This window comes from Portunus trituberculatus, chromosome 4 (assembly GCF_017591435.1).
Source record: "Portunus trituberculatus isolate SZX2019 chromosome 4, ASM1759143v1, whole genome shotgun sequence".
In the NCBI taxonomy this organism is placed as follows: domain Eukaryota; kingdom Metazoa; phylum Arthropoda; class Malacostraca; order Decapoda; family Portunidae; genus Portunus; species Portunus trituberculatus.
The window spans coordinates 8,418,978-8,435,385 of record NC_059258.1 but is presented as its reverse complement, the minus strand read 5'-3'; the positions used below and the strand labels follow the sequence as shown (position 1 = coordinate 8,435,385).

Here is a 16,408-nt window from a genome sequence, read left to right as displayed (position 1 = left end):
GCAGCAGCTAGGTATGAGCAATGTCAACACTCCAGCTCACCTCTGGCATCCCAACACTTTGGAGAGTTTTGTTGCAGGCAATGGGTGGCTGTTCAATCACCCCCAGTCCCTCCATGAAGGACCTGCTGATCAAAGTAAAAGAGTGAAGATAAAGTTGCAAACCAGATGTGTTATGATGGAAACAAGAATATTTAAATTTACAGTAAGGTCCCGAGTTACGTCAGAGTTACGTTCCTGAAACATGACGTAAGTCAATTTTGTACGTAACTCGAGTTTTTGTACTTTCAAAGCATATTATCAAGTTTTCAACCAATATTTTTTTATGGTTATTCAGGTAAGTAAAAGGTTATATTGTTATATTGGTATATTATTTACAACTATGTAGGAATATATTGATTAGGGCCGCGAACACGAAGGACTGCGGGTTGCCGAGAGGGGCGGTCTGAGGCCGCCAGGAGGGTGGGCAGGTCGAATGTTGTGACGCCCAGGGTGGACAGCTGGGAGCGTAGTGCAGTGCGGTGGGAGTTGAAACGTGGGCAGCGGAGCAGGAAATGCAATAGGAAAGGGCAATAGGGATCAGCAGACAAGCGCAGACGGTGCAAGTGAGCTGCAGTGTCGTGTGGCCCAGGCGAAGGCTCCGGAGTTGTTATTGTTGTGATAGGTGTGTGAGCCCCCCAAGGTTGTCATGGTAACGGGCTTCCCATTTTCTTCTTCACTCCCTTACACACAGCTGCTGCCTCCCTTCTCATGTCTTTTAATTATGTCCACTTTTTCTTGTAGCGTAATGGTTTTCTTTTTCTTAGCATCACTGCTATCACTCAGGAGTTTTTTTTTTTGGTGCCATTGAGCAAGATACAAAGATAGTCAGCAAACGCAGATGTAGGAACACACTAGCCAGGGGCGACGGTGTGGTGGAACTGAGGTACGTAGAGTGTTATTGTATTCAAGCATGAAGCGGGCGGTGTGGTGGATAACCACTAGTGACGCCTGGCGGCCAACAATAACAATAAACCCCGCGCTTTGCGATTTATAAATTTTCAATTTTTTAAATCTTAAATTGTCTTATAGTGGACTGACGTAAGTGCGAGTTTGACGTAACTCGAGACCGACGTAAATAGGCTAAAATGAATTGCCAATCATTTTGTTTAATTTTTCCTTCAGGAAGTCAATAGATCACGCAGGGATGCCACAGAATGCCTGACTTTTCATCTTTCTAAGATCTGGGATTGGGGCAGAGAAAATTTAATAGTGTTCAGTGCCCTAAAAACTCAATTCTTCCATCTATCAACTTGAAACAACCTTCCAGACAACTATCCCCTCTTCTTCAATGACACACAGCTGTCTCCCTCTTCCATACTGAATATCCTCGGTCTGTCCTTTAGTCATACTCTTAACTGGAAACTTCACATCTCATCTCTTGCTAAAACAGCTTCTATGAAGTTAAACGTTCTGAGGCGTCTCTGCCAGTTTCTCTCACCCTTCCAACTGCTTATCCGTCCCTGTATGGAGTACTCTTTGCATGTTTGTAGGGATTCCAGTCACACACTTTTACTAGATAGGGAGGAATCATAAGCTTTTCGTCTCATCAACTCCCCTCCTCTGACTAACTGTCTTCAGCCTCTTTCTCACCACCAAAATATTGCATCTCTTTCTATCTTTTAATGCCATTTTCATGCTAACTCTTCTACTGATATTGCTAACTGCATGCCTCCCCTCCTCCTGCAGCCTTGCTGCACAAGACTTTCTTCTTCCTCTCATCCCTATTCTGTCCAACTCTCTAACACAAGAGTTAACCAGTACTCTCAATCATTCATACCTTCCACTGGTAAACTCTGGAACTCCCGGCATCTGTATTTCCAACTTCCTAGGACTTTTCTTCCTTTAAGAGGGAGGTATTGAGGCATTTGCTCCCTAATTTTGGCTGCCATTTTTCTCTTTGTAGAGAGCCACCACTAAAGTGGGCCTTTTTTCCCCTTGGCTGGCTTGGCTGGTTCTCTTCCCTTCATAAAGTGGTTCAGTCATAACGATCCTGATGGCTTCTTCCAAACACTCATCATGAAAAGTTTAGGGGAATCCACCAAACTGAATTGACGATATTTTTGCTTTATTTTCCACTACACATTTGGACACGTGTCTGCCGACCTTTTCTGTAAAACTAAACCAATTGGTCATTGACTGTGATCTGCTACCCTGTCCTCACCTGCTCTCTCCCTCCAAAGACACAAAAGGATGACTGATGTGGGGGAAAGAAAAGGAGGCAACACAGGTAGTAGGGATTAACTCTCTCTCTCTCTCTCTCTCTCTCTCTCTCTCTCTCTCTCTCTCTCTTTGGGATCTATGACTAGGCACTAATGAGAATCAATATGTTTGATAATCATAAAACACTATATTATTAGTGCAAAAAATGATATCATCCCTCACATCATCAATGTTCTACCACCATCTTGGAATCTCCCATTTTCTTCCTTTAACTTGGTTGGAAAACTTACTCTTGATAGGGCAGACACTATCCATGCTGTTTCTTACACGACCGTGTTCAATTCAACCCAGTCTTACCCTACTACCATAGTCCACACATGAATATCTTTAATCAGCCTTGGGAAAACTCATAAGTTTGCTTCTTATTAGATATAATAGCAGTAATGACCACTACCATAATTATAAGACAGATAGTGAAGTGAGGACACAGTTACTGGAACACTCTCCAGATGAGTAATATTTAATTAATGATCCGGAAAAAGAGATAAAAGACAGTGAAACTGAAAGTAGTGTAGCAAACCTCTCAGCACTTGACGATTCTGTCTGGGTGTGAGGCGCACACATGCATGGGTAAAGATGATGATATGGTATGGGAGAAGGAGAATGCCTTGTTTACAATGATGAGTGGCTGCAGTAATGAAGGGGATAATGTTACGGCCCGCCCGTAACATACTCCACTACCATCACCTCCTCCGCTTGTTACCTCGTTCGCCACCTCTCCGCCTCCCCTTCCACGTCACCGTCTCGTGAATCTTCCACGCCACCGTTTCATGAACCCTCCACGTCACCGTTTCATGAAGTCCCGCTACTGTCCCGAAGTTGGATTCACACGGCCCCTTTCGACTCAACCGGAAGTATTGAGCCAGCTCTTAGCTTTCTGGAATGCAAGTTGAGATCCAAGCCTCAACCAGTGAACACAACGCCTCTTGGGTCTACCGTGGGATCAACCTTCACCCAGCATTTCACCACTGCGACACCGCATAAGTATCACTTCCCCTCGTCCGTGTTTTCCACATTGCCTCTATATAGGATTAGGATTATTGTTAGGTATTAAGTTGGGTTCTTTATTGTTGTATTTATTACTGTGTTATATGTATATGTGTATGTCATTTTCCTGTGTTTCATTTTATATATCTGTGTTTCATGTTTCATGTTATATCTATGTGTCAATATCATTATGGGTTATTAAAATAGCTTTTAAAGTGCCCCTTTGCATTTCCTCACCAGTTGAACCTGCAGTGTTTTTTTTATTGTTATTGTTCACCGGCTCCCGATGCCAATCTTACCAGTTTAACCGGTGAACGTAACAATTGGCGACCGTGACAGGACCATTATAACCCATGTTCAGTGTTCCATTTTTCCAGTGACTTTTTCTGTGATTACATTATTTTTTGTTTCTGTGGTGTTGTGACTCTGATGTGTTTTTTTCTGTGACTTACTCTGCGTTTGGTTTAAATTTACCTTTGTGCGATCAAGTAGCTCCTTTTGGGTTAAACGTGCTTCGTGACTTTCATTGGTATCGCATAGCAGTGGTAGAGCAGGAAACCAGGTAGAAAGGCGTGTTCACCGATAGCACTTATCTCTATTTTTGCACATAGGCAGGTGTGTAATAAGTGTTATCCAAGTGTTGGGATCATCATATGTTCATGCGAACCCTCAATCCCCTCACTTCGCGGATCATTTTTCTCGCTAGTTAGAATCGGCCATTTTAACTAGTCTCTCAGACTAATCCGCCTCCTTATCAATAACAAGTCTCAGTACAATTCGCTCCTCACTCTCAAGTCTCGTAACTAGAGTAATCTGGATCCCTCTTAATGCCGTAACTCTCTAGTTTACCCCCTCATTAGTGATTGTACTCATAAGTGTTTACTTAAGTATAATCTAGGTAATTTCAAGGTTGCCTTTATTATCACTCTGCCAAGTTCCTCACTTAAGTAATTCGCTTATCATTTTTTGTTGTGGTTTAACATCTATTTAATATGGCTTCCGCTCAGTTTAACGTTGAAGATTTTGTGCCGACCCTTCTCTGGAACAACTTAAAGATGCTAATATCAAGAAGGACCAATGGAAGACCATCGCTAAACATTTTGATGTTCCCATCACGTCTCAGATGACTAAAGAGGTCATTAAGAATGTAGTTGTTGAACATCTAGTGCAAGAAGGTCAGTTGCTAGGAAATGCCATAGAAGAGTTAACTCCCATGTCAGCCTCTACGAGGACTATAATACACAGTCCCCAGGAAGAACAGGATAAGAGTAGGATAAGTCAATGGGAAATTGAGAAGCTTAAACTAGAATACCGGATGCATGAAAAACAAATGCAACTACAGGCAGAAAAAGAAGCAAAAGAAATGCAACTACAGGAAAAACAAATGCAACTACAGGCAGAAAAAGAAGATAAAGATAAAGAGAGAAAACTACGGGAAAAAAAAGAAGAGAGAGAATTTCAGTTACAACTTAAAAGGCAGGAGAAAGAGTTAGAAATTCAGGAGTTAACTCTACGAAATGACGCTAAGTTTAGAGGGGAAGAAATAGATATAAAGAAACAGTTAGCAAGCTTTAATCCTGCTACAGCTGCTCCGCTAGTTCCCCTTTTTGATGAATCTGATGTTGACGGGTCATTTCGCGCTTTTGAGAGCATTGCTAATAGGAATAAATGGCCCAAGGATCAGTGGGTGTCTCTCCTTGTCCCTAAGCTAGTAGGAAAAGCTTATAGGGTATACAACGGCCTTAGTGATGAGGTAGAATATGAAGAGATCAAAGGTAACATTCTAGACGCCTACTCTATCACTTCTGATGGATACAGACAACAGTTTTGAAAGTATGTGAAACCAGAGTCTCACACCTATGTTGAATTTGCTAGTGAGAAACTAAGACAATTTAAGAAATGGTTAGCCGCCCTTAACATTACCACCTTTTCAGAGTTGCTCAATCTAATGGTCCTGGAAGAATGGAAGAACAAGTTACCCTTTAATATTCTGAGGCATGTGGAAGAACGGGAGAGAGTGATCTTATGTCTGCCGCTAAAGTGGCTGATGCGTTTGCTTTGTTGATGGGATCCCTGGGTAGTAGAGGTCGTGGTTCACTATTTAATGTTAGGTCCTCCTTTGGGGAAGGTTTTGGGGGCGCAGGTGGTAAGCCGACCGGATTCTCGCCAAATGCATATAATTCCCCCCTGGTGTACATACTGTAAGAAGCCAGGTCACACGATCCAAAAATGTAGACACCCAAATTGCAAGGGTTCTCAACGTCAACTTTCTTTTGTGGCCCCTAAACCTAACACATTTGAGAACAAGAAACCAGTGGCCCTAGCTAACCCTGTCAACTCTCCTCTAGAACTTTATGACTCGTACATGTATCAAGGTAAAGTGTCCCTGACTGATGGTAAAGACAAGGCAATAAATATCAAGGTTCTGCGTGATACAGGTGCTGCCCAATCCATCTTAAGGGAAGATGTCATCCCTAACATCAAACAGGCTTTCACTGGGAGAAGGTGATCCTTACAGGTCTCGAATCACAGCTCTCCTATCCTTTGGCTAATATTAGCTTACAGTGCCCGTTCATTTCAGGAGAGGTTGAGGTAGCCATTAAACCTGGTGAACTGCCAGTACCGGGGTACATCTTGTACTGGGTAATGATCTTGCGGGTAACTTGGCTGTTCCAAACTTAATTGTTCTTGATTCTCCCTTAACAGAAAGTCCCACTAAGACCCTGGACGAAACATCCCTCACTTCTTCCCAGTGTGTGCAGTCACCAGGTCTCAGTCCAAGTCCCCTGCCCTTTCATCACCTCCTCCACCAATGATTGCCTCTACTGACAACTTGTACAATAACATCATTTCAAAGGAGAATTTGATTAATGCTCAGGAACAGGATCTCACTTTGGCTAAGATCAGACATGTTGCCAGTGAGACAAAGGATATGTCTAAATTGCCTTGTTTTTATTATCAGGAAGGAGTCCTGATGCGTGCCTACAGACCTCCTGAACTGAAACAACTAGACACCTGGTCAGAAACACATCAAGTTGTCATCCCTTGTCTGTAAGACCAGCCATTATAGAACTAGCTCATGATGGATTGTCAGGTCATCTAGGCATCCAAAAAACCTACAAGAAGGCTCTTCAACATTTTTTTTGGCCAGGAATGAAAAAGGATGTGTCACACTATGTAAAACATGTCACATATGTCAAATTGTGGGTAAGCCTAACGAACGCCTTGTGCCAGCTCCTCTGACACCTATTCCAGTTCAGACGGAGCCCTTCGAAAAATCATTCTAGACTGCGTAGGGCCCTTACCCAAAACCAAACGAGGGAATCAGTATTTGTTAACCCTCATGGATCCCACTACCAGGTACCCTGAAGCATTCCCTCTTAAGAACATCACATCAAAGACCATTGTAAAACATCTAATACATTTTTCACCTCGGTAGGAATTCCAAAACAAATTCAGTCTGACAAGGGTAGCAATTTCACTAGCCATTTTTTCCAACAGATAGTGAATGAGCTAAACATCGACCATGTTACCTCCTCGGCTTACCACCCCCAATCCCAAGGCTGTCTGGAGCGGTTTCACCAAACATTAAAATCCATGATGAAGAAGTATTGCTTGGAGCATCAAGGAGACTGGGATGAAAGTATTTCTTTCCTTCTCTTCGCTTTAAGAGAATCTCAAGATTCTTTAGGTTACTCCCCTTTTGAATTACTCTATGGTAGACAGATCAGGGGGCCTCTCAAAATATTAAAGGATCAATGGTTTACTCAAAATACTCCTTCAAGCCCCAGTGTGTCTGACTACATCAGTAACCTTAAGAATAAAATCAGTGAAGTCAGATCTTTTGCTAAATCAAACTTCCTCAAATCTCAAACTAAAATGCAACAGAATTCTCTTCCCAAATCTGTCATGAGAAGTTTCAAACCAGGAGACAAGGTTTTACTTTTCTCCCCACTCCAGGCAATGCTCTTCACAGTAAGTTCATGGGACCTTATGTTGTGGCTCAAAAACTAAGTCCATTAAATTATGTGGTCCACACTCCTGACCGTCGTAAGGATTCCCAACTAGTTCATATTAATCTAATGAAACCTTACCACTCCAGAGAACCAGAGGACGACTTGTCTCGCACTGTACCTGTATGTCTGGTAGGGAAGGAGTCTGGTCCTGTGCCCCCCGAGGAAGAGTCCGACATCGAATTCCTCTTCTCGTCACCTAAAGGACGCCCTCAAACAGCCAAATCATGTCCAACCTTGATGAGGTGTTTCTTTCCTTAACACCTTCACAACAGTCTGATCTTAAAAAGTTATTGCTAGACTTTTCTGAAATCACAGGTGACCTTCCAGGAGTTTGTAATACTATCCAACATGACATAACATTAATATCTAATGACATCAAGCCTATAAGACAACCAGCCTATCGCATTTCACCCATTAAAAGAGACTTGATGAAAAAGAGGTAGACTATCTGCTCTGTCATCACCTTGCAGAACCTAGTATATCTCCTGGGCTTCTCCTGCCTGTTAACATCTAAGCCAGATGGTAGTAGTCGATTTTGCACCGACTACCGGAAATTAAATAAAGTGACGGTGCCAGACTCCTACCCATTGCCCTTGATAGAGGACCTTATAGATAGTATAGGAGTAGTCAAATTTGTAACCACTATAGACTTACTTAAAGGTTACTACCAGATTCCCCTCTCGGACGAGGCCCGAATAATATCCGCCTTCATCACCCCCTTCGGACTATACCAATACACAGTGATGCCCTTTGGCTTGTCTAATGCTCCCGCCACCTTCCAGAGGGCTATAAATTACATCACTCAGGACTTGGAGGGAACATCTGCATATCTGGACGACCTGGTGGTGACTGCGGACGACACATCTGACCCGTCTTCGGAGGCTGATGGGTCGGTTGCAGGAAGCCGGGCTTACAATCAACCTGGCCAAGTCCACCTTCGGGAAGTCTACGGTGGTCTACCTGGGACATGTGGTGGGGAACGGCAAGGTTCACCCCAAGAGAGCCAACGTGGAGGCCATCCTTGGCTTCCCTGTCTCTACCACCAGGAAAGCTCTCATGAGGTTCTTGGGGATGGCTGGTTTCTACAGACGCTTCTGTAGGAACTTCTCCACCCTGGCCGGCCCCCTGACGGACCTTATCAGCACTTCCGTCCCCTTCCACTGGACCTCGACCTGTGACCAAACCTTCCAACACCTCAAGGCGTTTCTCTCCTCGGAACCAGTGGTCTGGACGCTGGATCACTCCCGCCCCTTCCATCTACAAGTGGACGCGAGTGGAGTTGGAGTGGGTGCTGTCCTACTACAAACGGACCCTACAAGTGGCATCCTCCATCCCATCGCCTATCACTCTGTGAAGCTGAAAAACCATCAACTCAACTACTCCACCATCGAGAAGGAGGCTCTGGCACTCGTCCTGGCGCTCCAACGTTTTGAGTGCTATCTTCATCCTGGTCCTCAAATTACGAAGGTCTTCACCGATCACAATCCTCTGGCCTTCCTTCACGCCATGAAGAACCGAAACCAACGCATTCTTAGGTGGGCCTTGTTAACTCAACCCTTCAACTTGGAAGTCCACCATATCAAGGGGGTGGACAACATCATCGCCGACGCCTTATCAAGATCTCCCGTCTCACCTCCTTCATGAGCCCATTACGGAGGTCTTAGGGGGGAGGAAATGTTACGGCCCGCCCGTAACATACTCCACTACCATCACCTCCTCCGCTTGTTACCTCGTTCGCCACCTCTCCGCCTCCCCTTCCACGTCACCGTCTCGTGAACCTTCCACGCCACCGTTTCATGAACCCTCCACGTCACCGTTTCATGAAGCCCTGCTACTGTCCCGAAGTTGGATTCACACGGCCCCTTTCGACTCAACCGGAAGTATTGAGCCAGCTCTTAGCTTTCTGGAATGCAAGTTGAGATCCAAGCCTCAACCAGTGAACACAACGCCTCTTGGGTCTACCGTGGGATCAACCATCACCCAGCATTTCACCACTGCGACACCGCATAAGTATCACTTCCCCTCGTCCGTGTTTTCCACATTGCCTCTATATAGGATTAGGATTATTGTTAGGTATTAAGTTGGGTTCTTTATTCTTGTATTTATTACTGTGTTATATGTATATGTGTATGTCATTTTCCTGTGTTTCATTTTATATATCTGTGTTTCATGTTTCATGTTATATCTATGTGTGTCAATATCATTATGGGTTATTAAAATAGCTTTTTAACCCCTTCCTTACCGCAGCCACCCCCCAATGTAAACAAAGCGTTCCTCTCCTATACCGCAGCCCCCTGCCCGTGTGCGCACGTGCCTCACGGCCAGATTTACACATTATATTTCTTTCTAACTCAGTGTTATGTACTTTTTTCTAAACATATTTTTGTCATTTTATTAATAAAAGAAAACGTAAACATAATCATAAATTGTGCACTAATCATAAATTCAGCACCACACACTCTGCACCTGGTGAGGGTGGCCCTGAGGCAGTCATAACTAGGCTGCTCCCCATCACTTGCCGAGAGGGTTTCAACACTGCTGTCACTATCACTCTCTCCTATTTCTTTTCAGGATCATAGTCTGAATCATATTCATCTGGAGAGTCTTCCAGTATATCCTCACTATCTGTCTCATAATTATGATAATCCTCATCGCTGCTACACGAAGCAGACGCCATTATCTCTAACTAGAGGCAATAGAACAGTTTCACCACGGCCGATACTAGAGAACTGATGTTCTTGGGGGGACTGGGAATAATATATGTCAAAGAATAGTGATTGGCTTTATAGTTTATGCATGAAAAATTAACACTGGGGTGGCTAAAAATAACGCCTCCAGTGTTTGTTTGTTTATAGTGAACCACGTGGAGTATGAAAAGGCAAAATCCGCACTCAGGCCACGGTTATACACGGAAATGTATTGGTGTACGCACCACGGCAGCATCTTGCGGTACCACAAGGTCGCTTTTGCTGTGGTACGACGTACCACAAAACAGTCTTGCGGTAAGAAAGGGGTAAAAGTGCCTTTGCATTTCCTCACCAGTTGAACCTGCAGTGTTTTTTTATTGTTATTGTTCACGGCTCCCCGATGCCAATCTTACCAGTTTAACCGGTGAACGTAATAATTACAACAATAGCAGGAAAGTTGGCTCTATTAGCAAGGATAATGTGACACACAGGAAGTGTGCACTGTGCCTAAAATGTGGGTATTGAGTAATGAACAAAATGTAAAACTAGAGATGAGGATGAATCTTTTTGTCTTTCATGTTAAATTTTAGGGACAAGCATGCTTCATAGTACAGGCTGAACCTCCTTAATCTGGTATTCTTTCATCCGGCAAAATTTTTGTTTGCCGGAATTTTTGAATTGGCCGGAGTTATTTGCTGGACCACCGCTAGGACGCAGTGGCGCTGTACTGTGTTTTGGAACCCGGACATTCTGGGTCAAATTTGGATCAGAAACCACGCTGCCGCTCATTGCAAGCACCACCCACCCAGGTACATAAACATTTTTTTCTGTAATATTTGCCCTAAACATGGCTTCCAAGCGACCAGGAAGTGATTGTGTTGTGTGAATCCCCAAAATAAGGGCAAACATATGACAATATCAGTGCAACAGAAAGTGGACCTATTGAGGAAGCTAGATAAAAGTGTTTCAGTGCGGATTCTATGCCAACAGTACAACATTGGCTCATCAACCGTCTATGATATAAAAAGAAAAAAAAACAGAAGAATCAACTTCTCAAGTTTTACAGTGAGTGTGAGAACAAGAAGAGAGAGAGAGAGAGAGAGAGAGAGAGAGAGAGAGAGAGAGAGAGAGAGAGAGAGAGAGAGAGAGAGAGAGAGAGAGCAGAGAGAGGTCACGCGTGAGGTCGCTCCGTCACAAAGGTAATTTTCAGAGGCTAGTGGTGAGCTAGTGCAGTGCAACGGTGTCCTATCTGTGAACAAGTGCCTCGTAACGCTACATGGAAAAAGAGAAAGTGCAAAGTGATCTCCTTGTAGAAATACAGCAAGGAATAATCGTATGTAGCCTCACCGACCTACTGTGACCTCAGCCTGACCCACCGCATCTGGCTGCCGCGTTCCGCACCCCAAGGGTTGCAGCCTCTCCTCCATCCTCTCGACGCATCCATTTTATTGCATCTCTATCCACGGTGTTCATCACCCAGCAGGACCGACGGAGCAGTGAGTGCATAGTGTTCTCATCGTTATTCACTAAGTGATCACTTCATCTGCCTGTCCTGGTCGCCTCACCTGCTTGTCCTACGCCCGGATACCACAAATCCCCTGGGAACACCACCCCTGTCTCAGCCACCACCCCTCCCCTCCCCACCTCGTGACCGCAGACATGGCAACACACCAAAAAATCTCGAGGATAAGTCACCCTGGTTATTGTCCCCGACGCTAGTGCGCTGTCTGTGGCAGGGCAGCCACCAAAAATGCCGCCTTCGTCTTCTGTGAGGGCGAGATAGACTGCCCTAATGTGTGTCACGCCATGTGCCTTGGTGATCGGGAGACATACACATGCTCCGAGACCCAACAGCTGCGCATAGAGGCCAATATAGAAACTGAAGTGACGTATGTCGCCACCAACCCCCCTGCCCCCAGCAACGAGGATGGTGACACAGCGACAGCCCCTGCCCCCATCCCTCCCTGATGCTGACGATGACTCACACCACACCGAGGACGGTGACACCGAGCATCAGGAGTACATGGAGATGCAGAAGGAGGAGCTTGTGGCTCAGCACTAAGCCTCGAGCAGGAAGTCTCGAGGCAAAACACTGTCGTCCAGTCACCACTCTACAGAGGGACTGGATAATAGACCGTGTAAATTACCTCTCAGTCAATACTACTCGTCTCATTGCAGAATATTGCTTTACCCCAAAACTTGTAGAAATGATAGCGAGTTATGCAGTTTGTTCGATGGTGAAAAGTAGTGGGTTATTCAATCATTTCTGCAAATTTGTGGGTGTTACAGTATCCCATGATCACATGATCAGACAAATGGTATTACAGATTAGAATTTACCGGTAAACATTACACAATGTTAACATGTCTGTAATTGGTGACAAATAAAATAAAAGGCTACCCACGTCCCATGGCAGGAAGGCGGTAGTGAGGCTATCTAGCAGAAAATTAGCTGTTTGAAATTTCACATTAAGACGGTGACGGTAAATAAATTTTGATTGTGCTGTGATTTTCCAAAGGAAGAAAATATATACAAAATGCCACACACTTACAGTAAGGTGGAGTAAGTTGATATAGTGTTTCTATAACATAAAACACCCGACCGGCCCAGCCGGTGTTACAGTCACCCCGCCACATGCATAACATAACATAACATAAATAATAGGATAACAAAGGGCCACCAGGGCCCATCTAGGTTATCCTGTATCAGTCGCACAGCGACCTCGTCATCAGTACTTAAAGATACACTTACAAGTACACAATACATTATATACTAATTCTAAATATTTGGCCCATTAACAGGGCTAAGTCCTGCAGCGAAATCCTCTACAATTTGTGGTCCCCATACATGGGGATCATGTCTTATTTAACTATAGTAAATTTCTTATAAAAACTATCATGCAGTGCTATACATAATTATAAATCTAATAGATTTAAGTGCTTATCTAATCTGTTTTTAAACATTGTCAAACTAGTGCTATTTACAACCGTCTCTGGCAATGCATTCCAGAAGTCTACCACTCTATGACTAAAGAAATATTTTCTTATATCTAACCTGCAGCCTTGCTTTCTAATCTTCCTGCCATGATTTCTAGTCCTATTTCCCTCCTCTAAGGTAAAGAAAGATCTCACATCTATGTAGTTTGTATCTGAGAACATTTTAAATAACTCTATCATATCCCTCTTATACATCTCCTCTCAAATGAAAACATGTTTAATTCCTTTAATCTATCTCTATACTCCAGGCGCTTTAATGCTGGTATCATCCTAGTTGCTCTTCTCTGAACTGCTTCTAACATGTTGATAGTGGGTAGCCTATAGTGGGGTGACCAGGCCTGTATGCAATACTCTAACTCCGCTGTCTACTGTTCTCCACTTGGACTTCATATCTTTAACTATCGTCCTTATTTCTCCCCCTTAAGTAATTCTTCATCCATCTCAATGTGCTTCCTTTAAGCCACCCTTCTCCTCTAACTTCCATAGTAATCTTTCATGTGGCACTTTATCAAAAGCCTTTTTAGATCTAAATAAATACAGTCAACCCATCCTCTCTCTCTGTACTTTATCAACTATTCTAGAGTAGAAACTCAATAAATTTGTCACACATGACCGACCTTTTCTAAAACCAAATTGGCTATTTGATAATATTTTGTTGTCTTCAAGAAACTCGATCCATTGCTTCTTTATTACTTTTTCACACATCTTGCATATTACACTAGTTAGTGATACCGGCCTGTAATTTAAAGGTTCTTCCTTCCTTCCGCTCTTATATATGGGAACCACCTCAGCTCTTTTTCCACCCACTGGCACTGTTCCATTTTCTATTGAGCATTTTATGATGTATGTTTTTTGGACTTGCATAGTTCTTCCCTACATTCTTTCTGTAGTGTTCTGCCTGTGTGTGTTTTTTCCAATTGTCATTTTTTATTTCAAGCTTGGTATTTACTCTTTTATAGACAGTCTCTATTACTCTGTGTCTTATATTATCTTTCATCTATTAACAGTTCGCATACTTTTGGGTTTATTCCACTTATCATCTTTTTCTCCTTTTAACAGATGTCTTTTTGTTTTTTTTCCATTTATGATTTAGAACAATTTGTTGTTCCTTACATTTTTCGACAATGTCCTTTTCATAGTTCTTTTCTTCTTCCTTTCTCACCTTAGCATATTCATTTCTTGCTGTTTTGAAGTTTTCCTTATTTTCTGGATTTCTGTTTCTTCTCCACCTTTTCCATGCTCCATCTCGTTTCTCCTTTGCCCTAGCACATCTTGCATTAAACCAATTGCGAGCAAAGGACTCGAGGGCACGTAGTCCACCAACATACTGGTGCAGGAGCCAGGTGGAAGGGATGTGTACAATAGTATAACCTTCACTCTACCCTCTAAATGTGTGTGTGTGTGTGTGTGTGTGTGTGTGTGTGTTGGAGGTTAGATAATCATACATATAATAAAAGTGACATTAAGGACAATTATGATAGAGAGTGAGAGTGAGAGAATAAGAAATAATCATAATAAAACTATAATAATTTCAATAGTAATGATTGTAACAATAATAGTTGACGATAATAATAATAATAATAATAATAATAATTAATAATATTAATTGTTAGTTTTCTCATAATCGTCCTTAATGTTGCAATTATTATATGTATAATTATCTGGAAAAGCTAATTATCTAACCTCCAAAACTCACACACACACGTACCCTTCCTCTCTTCCTACCCCCTATCGATAATTCCCTCCATTCCTCCTCCTTCCCCTCCCCTCCTCGTCTATCTGTTCCCTTATTCTCTCTCTCTCTCTCTCTCTCTCTAATGATTACCTTAGCCTACCACTAGTTATATAAAATACAGACAGAGACAGACGAACAGGACGAGAGAGAGAGAGAGAGAGAGAGAGAGAGAGAGAGAGAGAGAGAGAGAGAGAGAGAGAGAGAGAGAGAGAGAGAGAAGTGGGAGGAGATTACGAACAGGAATCGACGTCATTTGCTCGCATCTATAGTCACTCTTAAAAAAAAAAGAGACCACCACATCAGCAGGCAATAGTACTCATGGCTGTGATTTATTTCATTGCTGATCCAGATGTGCCTGTACCTGTGGCCGAGAGCACCCCAGTTGACACTGCCTTATTGTCGTACGATGCTGCTATGATGACTGATGCCGCTGAGGTTACGCCTGTGCTTGACATAAGCACACGACCACCAATGCCAGCTCCATGTGAAGAAGACATCATACCTGATGACACATTAGAAGGGGTGCCTGGCGTGGGCGAAGAACTTGAAATCTCCTACAAACTCATCGAGGGCGCAACGAGAGACGGAAAGACTCTTATGGTAGATTCCTTAGGGTATACTTATAACAGAAAGGCATTGGGGAAGAGGAAAATACAGCTTGATAGCAAAAGCACATGGCGTTGTAGTGTTAGAAATAAGAATTTAACCTGCCCAACAACTGTCTCCCAAAACGGTTCTCAATTTATTCGCGGATCCCGTCCTCACGTGCACCAAGCCCAACCTGATGCAGCTCTTAAAGTTGCAGTCACGGCTACTGCCAAGTCTCTAGCCAGAGAGAAAGGGAATTTATTCAAACCTGCCGCCAGTATAGTTGATTGTGCCTTAACCCAAACAGAAGGCAGTGACACTGCTCCTATAAATCCAGAGTACATAGCCCAAAATGTGAACCAAACTCTTTAGATTTTGAACTTGCAGATGATTATATCCCAAAACATTTTCTTCAGGCAGACATTGTGTTGGATAACGCGCGGCACTTGGTATTTGCTACAACAGAGCAGTTGTCATTGCTAAAGAAGGCCAGAACATGGTATATGGATGCAACATTTCGTGTCGTACGGAAACCATTTCAGCAGCTTTATGGCATCCATGCTTTTGTGAAAGGGCAGGAGGGTAATATAAAACAAGTACCACTGGCATTTACACTCATGTCACGAAAGCGAAAGAAAGATTACAAAAGAATTCTCAACACTATCATGGGACTATTTCCAGAGTGTAAAGTAGAGAAATTTGTTATGAATTTTGAAATTGCCTTGTGGTCAGCAGTTAGAACTATGTTCCCGGTAGCCAAATTGCAAGGATGTGCGTTCCACTGGAACCAAGCAATCTGGAGACAGGTACAGTCACTAGGGCTTCCAGTGCCTTATGTCAAACACCGTCCCACACAAGATTATATACGGCAGTTAATGGCCCTTCCCTTTCTCCCAGAGGAACATATTGAACAGACGTTTCGTCATTTAGAATCACGTGCGCCAGCTGGGCCAGTCAAAGACTTGGTAAGGTACATAGAAGAAACCTGGATAGATGGACTGTGGTCGCCAAGTGAATGGAGTGTTTTTGGCGAGAGCATACGCACTAATAATGACGTGGAAGGGTATCACAGAAAATTAAATGGTAGTGCAGGAAATGCACATATTCCTCTCTAAGTACTTATACCCTTGCTGTACAAAG

The 16,408-nt window shown here is 43.3% G+C and overlaps 1 long non-coding RNA gene across 2 annotated transcripts in view; it reads right to left on the bottom strand.

Annotated features, from left to right (window-relative positions):
* Positions 1–16,408, bottom strand: part of LOC123512737 — a 33,569-nt gene that overhangs the window by 14,471 nt on the left and 2,690 nt on the right. Inside the window, exon 2 of one of the 2 annotated variants that reach the window (XR_006677171.1) lies at positions 41–125. The exons of the other annotated variant lie outside the window; for it this stretch is intronic. This is a non-coding gene — a long non-coding RNA (uncharacterized LOC123512737). The remainder of the gene's footprint in view (positions 1–40; positions 126–16,408) is intronic. 2 annotated transcript variants of the gene reach the window in all.